Raw genomic sequence first — 15,171 nt, forward strand, 5'->3', positions numbered from 1 at the left:
TGAAGTGAGGAGCCCTCTGTGCTGCCACTAATAGCCTGTGCACTTCCATGCAGTATCTGCAGATGATGTTTACAAAATACCATGGTCAGAACCTGCCTCAGCATTTGGGGCAATCAGGCCTTGTCACTGCTTGTCTTGATCCCACTCCCTGGGATACCATGCCAAATTCATGGCAGCAAAGGAACAGAAATAGCAGATGAAACAAAGCTCTGCTTGCTGCAGCTCCAAGTCAGATCTTGCAGCATACTTGGGGGAGTATAATCCCAATTTTAATTATGTTTTTAAGAAAACTTACATAACTGTAATGAACTTCAGGCTGCCCAGAGACATAACAGCCCTTTGCAAAATGCTCATTTAATTCAGTGTCTCTCTACTGTGGGTTAAATTCTGCTATATCCATGCACATTTGATCCATGCATCCTTGTATCACTGGCTGGAGAGTCTCAGGAACAAGAAGGGAGAGCTTATAGAAACAGTTCTCAGTCTGAGCAGAGAAGAATCAAAAGTAAAATGTGAAAATCAGTCCTAATTTTAAACCTTTTCTTGGCAGCAGAGACAAGCTAGATACCCTGTCCTGTGTATTGAGAAAACTGCACCACATAAAGCAAGAAGGAGTGCAAATGCAGTTGCAAACTGATCCTCTGGTTTACCCTACCCTTGCAGTGAGTGCTGTCTCTCACCCCTCGGCCACTCCTGGGCAGGAGCGCTCCCAGGTGGCTGCCAACCCTCTATGTCTGCAGAGGGATTACAGTGGTAGAGCCAGTCTGAGAGCTGCCCTCAGCTCTGAAAAGCACTTACTCTTCCACTGACACCAACATCTAATATGAAATATCTGTGCAGAAAATAAAAACAAACAGCTGATTAACCAGAAGTAACCAATTTCATCCAAAATGGCAGGGGCAGGTTATCACTTGTGTTAGAACTTTGCATAGTCAGTAGGCTCCATATGCATCACTATATTGCCTCTTCAATCTACCATGGAAAACATGGGAAAAAGGAGAATAGAGGTCAGGAATGAGAAAAGGACAGTTTATTTATACAGCCTACTCGGGGACTAGCCCACACTCGCTGTATGCCTGTGCACTGGCCAAGGTACATAAAGTTGCTCATTTTCTCAATATCCTTTTGATCACAACATGTTCTGTCTATAAAATATAAAACCTTGTTTCTCCTACTCACGCCATTCCTTTGCACAGAATTTCTGTATGAATGACATTTACTTGCCTGAAGTTATTAACATGCAAATCTAAGCAGTGACACACTAGTGTGATAGCATAACAATGTCTTAAATATGCTCTCAAATTGTTGTCAATTCCGCGTTTGCTCAAAGAATTTAAATTTTAATTAATCATTCAATATTTTGTAAATTCTTTGGGGACATGTGGTATTAATATAACAGCTCATCCTGGATTCACAAAAGCCAGAATTTCATTCAGTAACAAGATGTTATAGACCTGTCTGCGATTGAAAATTTAAATTTCAAGGAATGAATTCCTCCTTTCAAGACAAACCTCAGCTGATTTTTTACTACAAAACTGTAATAATGTAATGGGAACAACATAACAACCACCTCATTCCATAAACTTCTACAGACATTAGCTGTTTTATAAGAAACAGAACAGTATTTTGACTTTGCATGAACTATGCAATTTCCTAATATCAACTGATATTCAGTGGTCACACTTACATTTAACTAATAATAACAGTTGGCAACAATTTTTCTAGCCGAAAGATGTTTTGATTAATGAGTTAATAGTAATCAGTCTTGATTTTAATGTTGAAAGAAATTAATTTCAGGGTATTCAACTTTTATTTTGGGTTTGTTTTTTTTTTGGGAGCAATGTGTTTGTTCTTTAGAGCTAAACTTAGGACTGGAGTAATTTGGAAAGCTACAAATAGTACTGAGTTAAAAGATGGCTACTGCATGTTGTTTTATTGGAGTCAAATTATTGTGAATTATTCACAATGAGTGGCAATACAGGCAAGGATAAGTGATCAGAGAACTGAGCTCAGAGTATGGCAGAAATTGTATTTTCTTGGAGTTTTAAAGTCTGTGGACCTGGATGTTCAAATACTGTGGTTCAAAATAAATACAGTCAATTCCTAATAAATGCATTCTAGTGCTATTTTATATATATAAAAGAATTCTCCCCTCTGGCACCTAAGGACTTAAGAAGTAACTAGCTGCCTGTTATGACCTACAATGTTTTACAGCCTTGTGCTGGAAGAACAGATGGACTAACAAGCTGGATTCCCGGAGCACAGCCCTGTGGCATGTTCTGCAGCTCAGCACAGTGCCAGAGAAGAGCAGTGAGCAGTGCCAGGCCAGCAGGCACCCACACCATCAGGGCCCCATCTCCCATTCCTGCCTGCAGCCTGCCCAGGGACACTTCCTGCCACAGCTTTCCCACTGCTCTAACAACAGCCAGAGAGAGCCCAGGTGGAATATTTTGCTCAAGTCCCTCTCCAAAGATTGCTCTTAGGCATACAAGGATCACATCAGATTTGGCCTGCAGAGCTCACAAAATGCCCCTGGCTAATTTATCCATCTTCTCCTCTACAGATTTGTAACAGGGGCATGCTTTGCTTGTTTCATTAAAAAAACACAGGAAAACCTGTGCTGTGGGAGCAAAAGAAAGGATAGGTGCTTCAAATTTACTCCAAGAACCACAAAAGAAAAACAAAACAAACAAACAAAAAAATCCCAACAAACACACAACCCCCCAACAAAAGTATTTGAAGTGGCAGCAGCATTTTATCCTCTACCCATCCTGATGAGCCTTACCCTCCTATCATATGAGTCTCTCTGACTTTCTGTTGTCCTTCCCTTCTTCTGCCAACACTGTGTGCTGTGCTGTGTCTCCATACAGCACATACATCTCCAGAGATTTAAATACAGCCTGCTTTCCTCAGTTACTTATGAATCTTAGAAAGTTCTCATGAGAGCACATTCAAGTTTCACCTCACATGCTTGTTTTTTTGGCAGTTGCTTGCATTTTTTCCCTCACTGTTCCCACCGAACAACCTTGTGCTGGAAAATACAACAATTAACTGTAACTTCCAAAAACAGCTGCTCTTTGTCTGCTTAAAGCAATTCTCTGCATCAGAGAATACATCTTTAAAACATGCACAACTTTAAAAAACTTTTTTTTCAAACCACTATTAAAAATAAATCCAGATCATCCAGGAAAGAAAATGCAGCACCCATCAGATCAGTTAGTACTTTGGATTTTTGTCTTCTATTTTGTGCTTACAACTTGTTAAACAAATATATTTAATTATTGTTCTGTGAGTGTTAGTGCCTTTGCTTGTTTGCCCAGTCTAACAGCATAGTCTCAGAGGAGAAAGTAGCATATAAATATTTCTACCACGGAGTTTCTTTGTTTATTTGAATAAGATATTAGAGAAATCAATATAGTACTAAGCTGGGCATGACACATTTCTCTCTTTGTTGACCATGACTTCCTTCCAAAGGTGTCTCTAAGATAGGGAATATTAATAACCAGCAGGTTATATCAGCAATGATTTCTGATCACCTATCAGACACACATCTTGGGTATAAATTCTGACATTCTTAGTACCATTAAGAGGACCAGCTGAAGCACATTAATACTATGATTTCCTCAGCATTAGGCACATCATAGTCTAATAGGGGAAGAATACTTTCTAAACCCTCAGAAAAAACAGTACTTTGTTTCACTGCACAACTCTTCTCAGGAAACCTTGCCTGCCTTCCCATTATAAACAGGGCTGTGAATGAAAAGGCAGCAAAGTAAACAATATGTTAAGACTTGAAAAGTCAGCATCTGAATAGAAGGAAATGAACAATCTCAGCCAGAACTGAACAGATGCAACTCTTTCTGTAGCATGACTGAGGCATCAGATAACAAACATGAAGCCCAAGCAGCAGCACATGCTTGGCAGCAAGCACTAAATTAAAGAGGCAGGTGTTTTGTTAATGCCTCTTAAATAGACTTAGAAAATTAATTTATTTTAGAATAACAGGACTAAATTATGGTGGTGATGTTTTCCATAGCAGAGGAACAAAATTCAATTATTTGAACATCTTTAAATTACTGAAACCAGAGGGGAAAATCAAAGGTGGGGCACAGAGGGAAAAATTGAAATCTCAGTAGAGAAAAGGGAAAGCACAGTAGTAACTCACTCAATTTCTAGTTATAAAGTTGAAAACTTTCATCTTCATTTCCATCTCAGATGTTCAAGATATTAGCAACTGATGCTGCACTCTGCAGGAGACAACTGCTACACAACCACTCTGCCACCAAGGCAGGAAGCCTGTCTGGCTTCAGTGCAGAGAGAATGTCATCCCACATACATAATTTCATCCCATACATACCCATACATGTGTATTCCCCTGGGGGGTTCATGTTTTTCAGGGTACAGAATCAACATGTTTCTGAAGATGCTTGCACTGTAGAACAGTTATCAGAAACACAAATAAAAAGAGTTGAATCCAGCTGTCAGAGTTCCATGGAATCTCAGGGGATAAAGCAAGTGCAAAGGCTCCTCCAGCAAGTCTTGGAGGAGGAAAGCAGAAGACAAAACCTTTGATTCAGAACCACATTGTCTTCACAGCTATGAATGCTTCAATGTCACAGGCCATTTGCAAATGTAACATATGCAAATATCCTTAGCACCTCAGAGGCTTCTAATCCAAGAAAACACAGGATGGCTGAACAAAATATGGATATGAACACACATGCATTTCAATCTGTTCTGACACAAGAAGACAAAATCCTTCCTTAAAATGGAAGCCATTTTAAGCCCCATTTGCTATCACAGGTGGTTCTCTGACACTCAACACAGGACGTCAATCATACATTTTAAAACAACTAAAATCTAAAATATTCACCACACCTGACAGTGGACCTATAGCCTTTTCTTCTTTCAAGTTTTTCACCTGCTTTTCTGATACAGCTGGCAGCAAGCCTCTGGTTCTCTCTTGGGCTCCTGTCTTGCCTCAGTCTTTCACATCCACTCAGAGTCAGACCCCACACAAAATACTCCATTTACATGAAGGAAAAAAAAATCAATTTTGAGGCAGATTTCAACATACATGTGGTTCCATGCACTTTCAAAACATGTACTGCTAGTAAACTGGACTTCCAACAATTCACATGGCAATTATACTCCTTTCCCTTGCCTTTGATCAGATGTGTCGCTTACAACAACCCAGCAGAACAATAATTATCTCACTAGGGCAGATCTGTATTACACAGGATTTGGATTTCCTGCTAGGGAAATCCTAGAACAAGAGACCTAGTTCAGGTATTGGTGGATTTCATTTGTGGTAAAAGATTGACCCTGAGAAACACTGTATTACGGGATATGATGCATAAATCACAATCAGCTTGACTTCCAGATTCAGGACAGAAAATGTTTAGGCTGAACAGAGTTCTTCTTTGTACATCTGGCTTCAGGTAATTTCATTAGCAATTGGAAAGCCAGAGGCAAACATATTCCTAAAAGATATTAAGTGAACTTCAGAGTACAGCGATCCAGGGAGAACAAGGAGTGTCAGAAGCTCTCTTCACACGTAGAAACAACTTCATGGCCAAATAGCAGCTGTGTACAGCTTAGAAAAGTCTGAAAAGTTGTAAAAAACTATGACCTGAGCCTCTCTGATGGCGTTTTAATGTTACCATGACTGAGATAACCATACCCAAAAATAACTAGCTTGTTTTACTCTCAAACTTATTTTTCTTAATAGATTTGTAATATCACAGTCTCTGGCTATGAACTTTGCTACTGTCCTAATTTTCACTGAGGCCCCTGAAGGAGTTCTCCTCTGTTCCAACTTTTCAATATTTATTTTTAAATAACACAAAGGAGGCTCTTTCCTGTGTGCTTTTATTTGGTCTGATAATAAACACATCTTCCTTCATGATCATCTCCCTCCTGTGCCCTGGTATACACAGTGATGCTCCCCACAGGCATGTGAGGTGCTGGGCTGTGGGAGAGCAAAGTGTCACACACCAGGCTTCTAAAAAAAAAAATGCAGCTGAGTTGGCTCTGGAGGGCTTCATCCCACAAACCTTCCTCCTGCAGTGACTTTGGGAAGTTTTTCACTGTCAGAACAATCCTTTATTCTGTAGGGCAGCTTTATCAAAAGCACAAAGGCTCTAGTGCTACCTCAGCTTCACTGCTATGGAGGAAGAGGGCCACCAACCTACCTAGGAGGGGTTCACTGCTGACTAAAGGTGTCCAGCTGTTCTGAGAGCCAGATAAAAGCTCAGACTGAAGAAAAAAAAAATCTATTGTAGCATTTAAGCATAAGGAGATACCTCAGGCAGGTAACTTGTCTGCTGAGCATCTCTGGCTGACAGGTATCAAGACACACACAGAAGAGGTGAATACAAGTTGTCAAGGCTGTTGCCATAAGCATTTACCCATCAAAGAGAAGTTCCTGGTGCAAGGCAGTCCTTTAAAGAACACTTTTATCAGAGTATCAACACTGCAGCACCATCTAGATTATTTTGTCTGTTGTGTATCAAAACCCACAGCACTTGTAAGAATTAATAATAGCCCATACTCGCTAGAAGATTTTTAAAAGCAAAGCCTGTTCTTAAATTTCATTTGGACAGGATGTTGTTTATCACCACTGCTTAGGGTATTATTTTTTCAATACTGTGACACAGTGCTATAAATACTAGAGAAACATTATTTTGACATAAAATATACATTGTAAGTGTGATGAGGATGGCAAGATCCCATTAATTCTGAACATTTTGTTTATCTCAGTCTTGAATACATGGACTGTGTATTCATCTGGCTGCTTGCTTATTTAAATGTCTTAATTAGGACATTTTGAAAATCTTAACAGCTCTTTAAAAAATAATTTGTAAGAATAAGGTCTGTTGTATTTTCATAGAAGTGTGGCTTCTGTAGTCAGCAGCAAAGTGTGAAATGGAGTGAGCAAGTGCAATGCACATTGGACATGGCACCCCTGGGTCACTCAGGTCCTCTGTGTCCAAGTGGTGAGCACAGTAGCTGGGACGTAAGGACTGAGTGATCACATTTTTTGCTACATGTTTGTGGGATGTTAAGCACCATGATGAGACCTCATAGTCCTGGGATGATAATGAGCACAGCTTTCCTGTGCTACCCCATCATAAGCCTCAATCCTGAACTCAGCCCTCTGTTGCAGGGGAGATATATCAACCAGCACCATTTGTGCAGTCCCTGCTCTTTGGGAATGCCTAAATAACACAGTTTATAACTAATACTGAGTGTGAAGGCTCATTCTGGTGACTGGGTGGATTTCCAGTAAACAGATCACTGTGCTCCAGGCACACATTTTCAGTTCCCTGGAGAAGTACATAGCATAAGCTTACTAAAAGAAGAAAATTATTCTCTGCATTTTATAGTGCAAGGACAAAACTCAGTTATATCCAGAGATATTAGACCCTTGCACTAATTTTACCAATAGTTATAATGCTGGAAAACATTGGTATACTTGGAAAGGCCATCTGAGCAGGACTACAATGTTCATACCCCATTACCAGGCCCAAAGTGCCCCAATTACATTGTTTGTGTATGCCTGAAAAACTTCATGCTGCTTTTGGACAGGATGACCAGCATCTCTGGGGAGCATCATGAAAAGGTCATGTGTATCTCACAAGACCATCAAAAATCCCTAGACTTTTAGCAAACACATTAATTCATGTTGAATAGCTCACATTCCAGCTATAGTTCTATTTTTAGGTTATTTGTTGTGCTTATATAAAGAAGTGCCACCAGTTTTGAAGTATTTTTAAAGATACAAAGGTGGCTGTTCTCTTCCATGCAGAAGGCTGTGGGGAAGAGGCTGCTTCCACTACACCACCAGCTGCCAGCTAATGGAGCTGCAGGGAAGGAGCCGGAACATGGCAAAGTGACCCATGCTGGAATGTGAGCCAAACACTCCACAGTGAGCTGGGGAGCTCCTTGTTAAACTGATCTGTTGTTTCGTCCTCTTGGGAACCTTAAAATCCTGACAGCAAAGCAAATGCTCATTACTGAAAGAGCACATCAGAATATCTCAGGTCAGCAATGACCTGAGATAATGGTTTACTCCCTGGTCAATATGTGAGATTTTCCTAAGGGACAACTACTGTTTTCTATTGCAGTGCTGAAGGACCAAAAAAATAGAGAGGCAAGGTTTGCCCATGAAAAACAGAACAGCCCCTTAAAATTTACATATCCAGAATACTGCCAAAGTACTCTACAAAATGGTGGAGACAGGCAGCAGGCAAAGCTATGGTAAGGATTTCTAATGGGCACAGACAAATTGCAATGACATTTTGAATTTGGTAGCCAAGTTATGGAAACCTACACAATTGTTTTCCTGGAAAAAAGCACTTTCCAATGAACCCTGAGTGATGTTTTTCTATAAAACCACATTCAGAATAGACTAAATACAAAGCAGCAGGGATAAAGCAGGCTACCTGGCATGAATGAAGTATATGGAAGCATGATTTTTTAAATGATAGCTAGGCCAAAATTATGGGCTCTACTAAAGATAACTTAAAACTGGGTCTTCATCCAGAATTATGTCTTTTATTCACTAGAAAGCTCCACAATAAACCAAGGCATTGTCCTGTTCAATTCTTCAAAAAGAGGATACTGGAACTGTAATGCAGTAATGCAGTTAAATTGTCCTCTTTTGAGCCTCTGCTAATAGAATTAAAGCACACCTGTGATATTTAACACTTTTCCCCTATTAACTGCCGCACCACCAGCCTTGCAAACTCTGCATCTTCTCAGTATTGAAGTAACTGGCTTAAAACAATGGAAGAAACACGAACACTACATCATAGAACAAAACGTTTTTAAAATATGTCATTATGTATTGACATTTTCTGGTTTCTAGGCAGTTTATAGATAGGTGTTACAATAAGCAAATTTAGGAGCCCAGGATTGCAAAACAAGTCTATCGAAAAGTCACTGAATTAAACAATAACACATGGCTAGAAAATATCTTCCAGAGACTAAAGAGAATAAAAATTATGTAAACCAGGCAACGAAAAGAGATCATTTGAGACATGTGTTCTGTATTCCTGTCAGCTTAGGAGCACTATGAACAACATGAAATATTATCAAAAGACTTGATTATACCATGAGAAAAGGTGGCCTAGCTTAGGAGCACTATGAACAACATGAAATATTATCAAAAGACATGATTATACCATGAGAAAAGGTGGCCTAATTGTGCAGACTAATACCAAAAGCTATAAGATACCAAAGTATACAAAGGTATAGTCTTAGCACATTGCCCAATGCTGCTACAAATAGTATTGATCTTGTGGGACCACACAAGTTTCTTGTCACTCTAATTCCTTTTTTACCAGCTGATGATTCTTAACCAGAGAAATGTTTCCAGAGTCCCCTTTACCAGTAGAGAATTATAAATACACTTAAGCATATTCTTATGAGAAGCAGCACATCAAGCTCACCACTTAATTACTTGATAGAAAATTATATTTAGACAAAAGACATAATGAGAAACTAACGAGTTCCCAGGACAGCTGAAAATAATGGTGCAATGCAACCTGCATATTTGTGATCCAGAAGTTTCTTTTAGTTTGCCTTATGTTCAGAGCGAGACTTAAAACTCAAATCAAATCACAGTCATTCTCACAAATTTACCTTATCTTTTATAGCAATGATTAAAAGCAGACATTCATGGTTTGAAGTACATATAAAGTAATGAAAACATACTCCAGAATTCTCTGAATTCCACAAATTATAAAAAATACACTTATCCGTGGTTTGAAGTTCACAGCAGAAAATAAAAACAGTGCTCTAGAACTTGAGGCATATCAAATTGACTGAGTATATCCCCAAATTCAAGACATGCATTAGAATGCTTCGTTTCCCTAAAATCTGCCCAACCATTTGGAGCTGACTGCAGAGTGATGATTTTGAACTGCAGTCACAATTTATTGACTAGGCCCATATTTGCTACAGAAATTGATACAGTGCAATAACTTAGGACTTCACTACCACAGAAAGCAAGCTCACTGAATTTAGCAAGTTTTGAATTGAGTTCTCCATGGGCACACATAAAACATCTACCTATTTTATCTCTCTCAATACTTCCTAGGATGTAACTGCATTTTCTTTGCACATTTCAAAGATAACTGATCATTCCTTTCCTACTAGATTATTTTGATCTAGACTTCCATGAATTACTTGCATACTTCAGTAGTGGTGAGCTTATAATCATGGCAATTAAAATTATGGAGTCAATATTTAATCTGTTTATCTCATGGCAATAGCCAACACTGTCAGCAGTAAAGAATGCATTAGAACAGGGTGCTTCAGTCAAACTCTTTGGAAATAGAGCAGTTGCCAGCATTTCAAAAACTATAAACAGAGAGGGAAACATTTTTAATACCTAACCTTCAGCAGATAGCCCTCACTTGAAAGCAGTTTGTACCTTTTATAAACATCACCCCATAAAGACATGATGGCATGTTTTAGTATCAGTGAAACATGTTGCAGAAAATCTTGACACAGTTTACTTAATTCCTCTTATACATGTAAACCATATTTGACCTCCTCCAAGACACTTTCAAACACCACATTCATTCTCTCACTGGGAAAAAACACCCAACCAGTACTTTCAGGATTATGTATTTATTTAAATTTTCAGGTCTTTTGGAGTTCAAATTCAAGAGACCTAATCAATTCAGTTTTCAATACAAGTGATACAAATGTATATCTCATTTCCTAGTTTGAACTGATTTCTAAAGACTAGCCTATAGCTTACTCTTGAATTCCTTCAAATTCTTCAAAAGTCAAGACCACAAATCAAGTACTGTCTGTTCTACGTGAAATGAAAAGTTTATCCCAAGCTGTGACTAAAAATGAAGTCATGGGGACACTTTTTAAAGGCCTACCCGTTATCCAAGAGCAAGGGTGAGAAGAAAATAGAGCAGCCTCTTCAATGTCTGAGTGCCCATACTGCAGAAGACAGGCCACAAAAAGGAGTCCTGGTAAAATCTACAGGACCTAGAGAGAAAGAAAAGGATCCCTAAAACTGTGATAGCCTCTGAAGAAAAAGCTTAAAATCTGTCATGTATTTTGAAAGAGCTATGAGGCCATACAAACCCAGGGACACACAAAGCAGACACCCCCATAAGACATGGCACTTGTTTGGTGAAATCAGGAGACCTCCTCTCTGCTTTTTTAGCCTGACCAGCCATACTTGCTAAAATGCAAAGCAAACAAGATACAGCTATGGCCAAATAGGAGAGAATAAAACTTGGAGCAAAAATTCTTAAAATTGGAAGTGCTAAAGCCTTTGGCTGAATGCACATAACTGGCTCCTCAGGCAGCTGAGCAGGATTTGCTGTCTAAAAAAAGCTGCAGTTCACCAGAGACAACACCACACTCCTTGCACACCTGGCTGAAGATACTGGTTTGGGTCTCAGCAGTTACACAGACTACTCAACAGGGCTTCAGCTGGGGCTGATGAGACCCACCTGTTCCTGCAATTAACTGGCCAAGAAACACCTGCTGACACCCTGCCCACAGCAGCCTTTGGCCCCAGCTCGGGGCTGGGCTGTCCTGAGGCAATTTTTCTGTTCCCATCACAAACTACAAATCCTGTTACTTGTTGGTACTATTTATAAGTCTTGATTAAGCAACCGAAGGCTGAGTAATTACTGATTGCAGCGTGTGGAAGGTCTCAGCCCTGCAAGGATTTCAAAACCAGTATCACAGACTAAAAGCCCTTCTGAGCAAATAGATCTCATTCCCATGAAAGCTGCTTTTTCTGCAAATTAGCATTTGCAAACTGCCACAGGAGTCCTGCAGCCAAACTTCCTCCCTTGCTGTCATCACCATGGCCTACTAAAGGGAAACTTTATGATGCTCTAAAACCAATTTTTTGGTTGTGTCAGAGAATCTTGAGATTTTCAAGCAATTCTGCTAGTTGAGTGACAGATTACAGATAGGAGAGCTTACTCCTCAAAAACCTCTGCCACAGGTTTGTTCTTCTGCCTGAATTTGCCTTGAGCAAAATACCCCAGCACCTATCACAGTTTGAGCACACAGAGCTGGTTACCTTTGTGCTTAAGATATGCACAACCTTAGAGCCTGACCTGGCCTCACTATGCTGGCAGATAACCTGTATTTGCTGAACTTAAAACCAATATAACTAGGCTGGCAAAAGCATGTCAGTGTAGAAAAAGCAATTTCACCCAAGAAGGAAAATATGACCAAAAGATAGTTCCTAAATTCTCTGTATTCATAGCCACAGTTGCCTGCAGTAATTTCCTTAAATAGCACAAGTTCTAACACCGCTATAGTGCAAGGATTTCATATGCCCAGAGCTCCATACCTCCTCCATGTTCCTCACAGGCAGCTCCTCCAAGCACTGACTGCTCCTGGTCCTTGCAGCAGCCACCTGACTCCTGATCCCACCAATCCACTCTTTTATACCACTTGTCCTTATTGCCTACAGGTGTGGCCTGTTAAGATCAGGCCTGCTTCTAATCTTTAGTCATTGGTCCAGCTGCAACTCATTGGGGGACAAGATTACCTTCTATACCACCTTCATTTACCCATAATGGATCCCCCTACATGCAGTTGATGCTGCTGTGCTGTTTTCTGGGCAAACATGTCAGGCCACTTTCTGCAGAAAGAAGTTCAGCCAAATTTCAGCCACGCAGGAAAATGTTTTGACAAAACTACACAAATCTGCAGTGGGGAAAATGGTCTCTTGTAGTGAGCTATCCTATTATCAAACTTGGGAGCAACCTACAAAGCCTTGTGTCAGAATTCAGCATCACTGAAACATCAGGAGAAGCCACAGACCTGCCTGGTAGGTTGTCATTTTTTTAAAGAAACACATTTCATGGGCCATAGATGAGTGAATCAACATAGATTTGCGGCCTTAGATGAACTCTGAATGTCCCCAAAACCTTGCAAATGCAGGCCAAAGCCCCAAGTCACCAGAGCACACTTAGCTTTATGTCAAACTTACAATGTTTACATAGTCTTTGCTGAATAGGAATAATCTTTGGGAAAAAAATGAGATTCATTGTCAAAGACTGTGCCTTCATTTGGCATCTGAAGATTTCACAGGATGGAAATTTGGACAATGTCTCAGAAAAAAATAAAAACTAACAGTTCAGCATCAGACAGAGAATGTTCTGCTGGGACTATGTCAATACTTCTTACTCTGTTTCTAATTAACTTCATTTTAGAGCAATGGATGCTCTCCAAAAATTTACATAAATAACAAATACAGTGAAAAGTACAGATTTCCTGGGGTGTTTTAATTTAACATTATCCAGATGCTTTCCTACAAAGGCTAAATTCAAAGTCTGATGCCTTAAAGCATTTAAACCATTTACAGGGCAGAACTTCCTATCTAGAAGGAATATGCTCCAAGAGATTCACATGCCTGCTTGTAGCTATTCAATATGGCCAATATTTTAAAAGCTCATAGCCAGGTCAAGCCCTATGGTGCATACATCTGTCATTGGTATGAAAATATGGTTATCAGATTCACCAAGAAAGGTGTATTTATGAAATGTTCCCATTGGCATAACCTGCAGGGCCTGCTCAGGTACAAAATGCTGAAATGGATTTCTCCCTGAAGGAGGTATCCTCCTATTTAGTTACCCCCAGGTACTCAGTGCCTTTGGCTCCTAAATCTCCCAGGGTTCCACATTGGCTGGGGAGCTCTGGATGAAAAGGAAAGCAGACACAGGTGAACTGAGCCAGAGAAACTCATGCTTGGAAGAGCCACAAGCAAGAGCAGGGCCTGGCAGAGATGGGGTAGGGAGCCCAAGCTTCTGGGTCATGCAGGAATAAAGGGAAAAACATCTCAGCCAACAGGAGTTTGGAGAGCAAAGGTAGGGATGAACTTTCATAGAAAGAGAATCAAATATTCAGGTCTTGGCAGATACTACTTTGGAGATTCATCTTCCCCTTCAGGTGTATCTATACATGACTAGTCTTTTGGCACACTCTTAAATAATTTCAAATCAGACTAGTCATGTGCTTTGCATGCAAGCCAGGGTATTATACACTGGAAAAGGGAGAGTATATTTTAATAGATCCATGTGATTCTCTAAGAATCAGTAACTTCTCATGGAAAACTCTCACTGAGTCTGCTGAGAGCCTGCATTTTTTTTCCTTCTTCCCTGTTATTTATTTATTAAGGAGATTTGGATGACAGCAAGGTTATTTTTTTTTTGAAGTTCAATTACTTCTCCTTCATCTAAAACCACAAGCTGCTGACTGTGAAATTGCAATTCCTCACGATGAAAGAGAGAACATTTGCAATAAGACAATAAAAAGGAAGACTGTTTAAAGCCAGAAGGAAGCATCAAGTTTTCAAAACAAGCAAGATATGGTGCTTGAAGGTATAAAAAAATATATTTTCTGAAGATTTATAAGGATAAGTGGATCCTTAAACAATGCTGGTATTTTCTGGCACTTTTCCTGCAGCTTTCTGCAAAACCCTTAACACTGGAAGAACTCTCTTGATTTCTTTTAGGGTTTTCTGATAATTACACCAGTCCATTTTATCCATATTCCTGATGCTTTCTAGGAATTGACCTTCTCCTTTCTAACAATTCATTCACTGCTTCCTAGGAATTTTCCCACTACTTTCTAGGGCTTCCCTTACATTTATAAATTCTGATACTTTCTAGGAATGTCCAGTCTGTTTTCTGGGAATTTTTCCTACATGGTTTTCAGAGAGTGTTCTAGAAATTCACATGCTGCTTTCTGGGGATGTTCCTGATGCTAATACTTCTCTCCCTGTTTTCAATTAATTTTTTCTAGCTTTCTAGAACTTCCCTAAGTCTTTTCTGAGAATCTCCTGTCAGCAGTAAGAGAAGAGATGCTTGGTGAAGGAAGCTGTGAGCAACCACAGTGCAGTCAGGACTGAGCCCCATGGCAGCTTCTTGGGGCCAGCAGAGCAGAGCTGGGACAGTGGTTGTTCCATCAATGGGCCAGACACTGCCAGACAAGGGCAAGGAGCAAGTGGTGCCCAAAGTCAGTCCAGGAAATCCAAATGAGCATTCAGGAACAGCAGAAAACAGGGTTTGAAACAGGCATGCCTCTATGGTGTAGCTCACATTTGGGGATTAGCAAACACTCTTGTTGAATAATTTCTGCATTCAATGTTTTGTAAAATAACTTACT

The 15,171-nt window shown here is 39.8% G+C and overlaps 1 protein-coding gene across 2 annotated transcripts in view; it reads right to left on the reverse strand.

The window, feature by feature from the left end:
* The window catches only part of ALDH1A2 (aldehyde dehydrogenase 1 family member A2), a 140,245-nt gene that overhangs the window by 90,391 nt on the left and 34,683 nt on the right, over window positions 1-15,171 (reverse strand). The window lies entirely within an intron of this gene.

Source organism: Serinus canaria, chromosome 10 (assembly GCF_022539315.1).
Source record: "Serinus canaria isolate serCan28SL12 chromosome 10, serCan2020, whole genome shotgun sequence".
In the NCBI taxonomy this organism is placed as follows: domain Eukaryota; kingdom Metazoa; phylum Chordata; class Aves; order Passeriformes; family Fringillidae; genus Serinus; species Serinus canaria.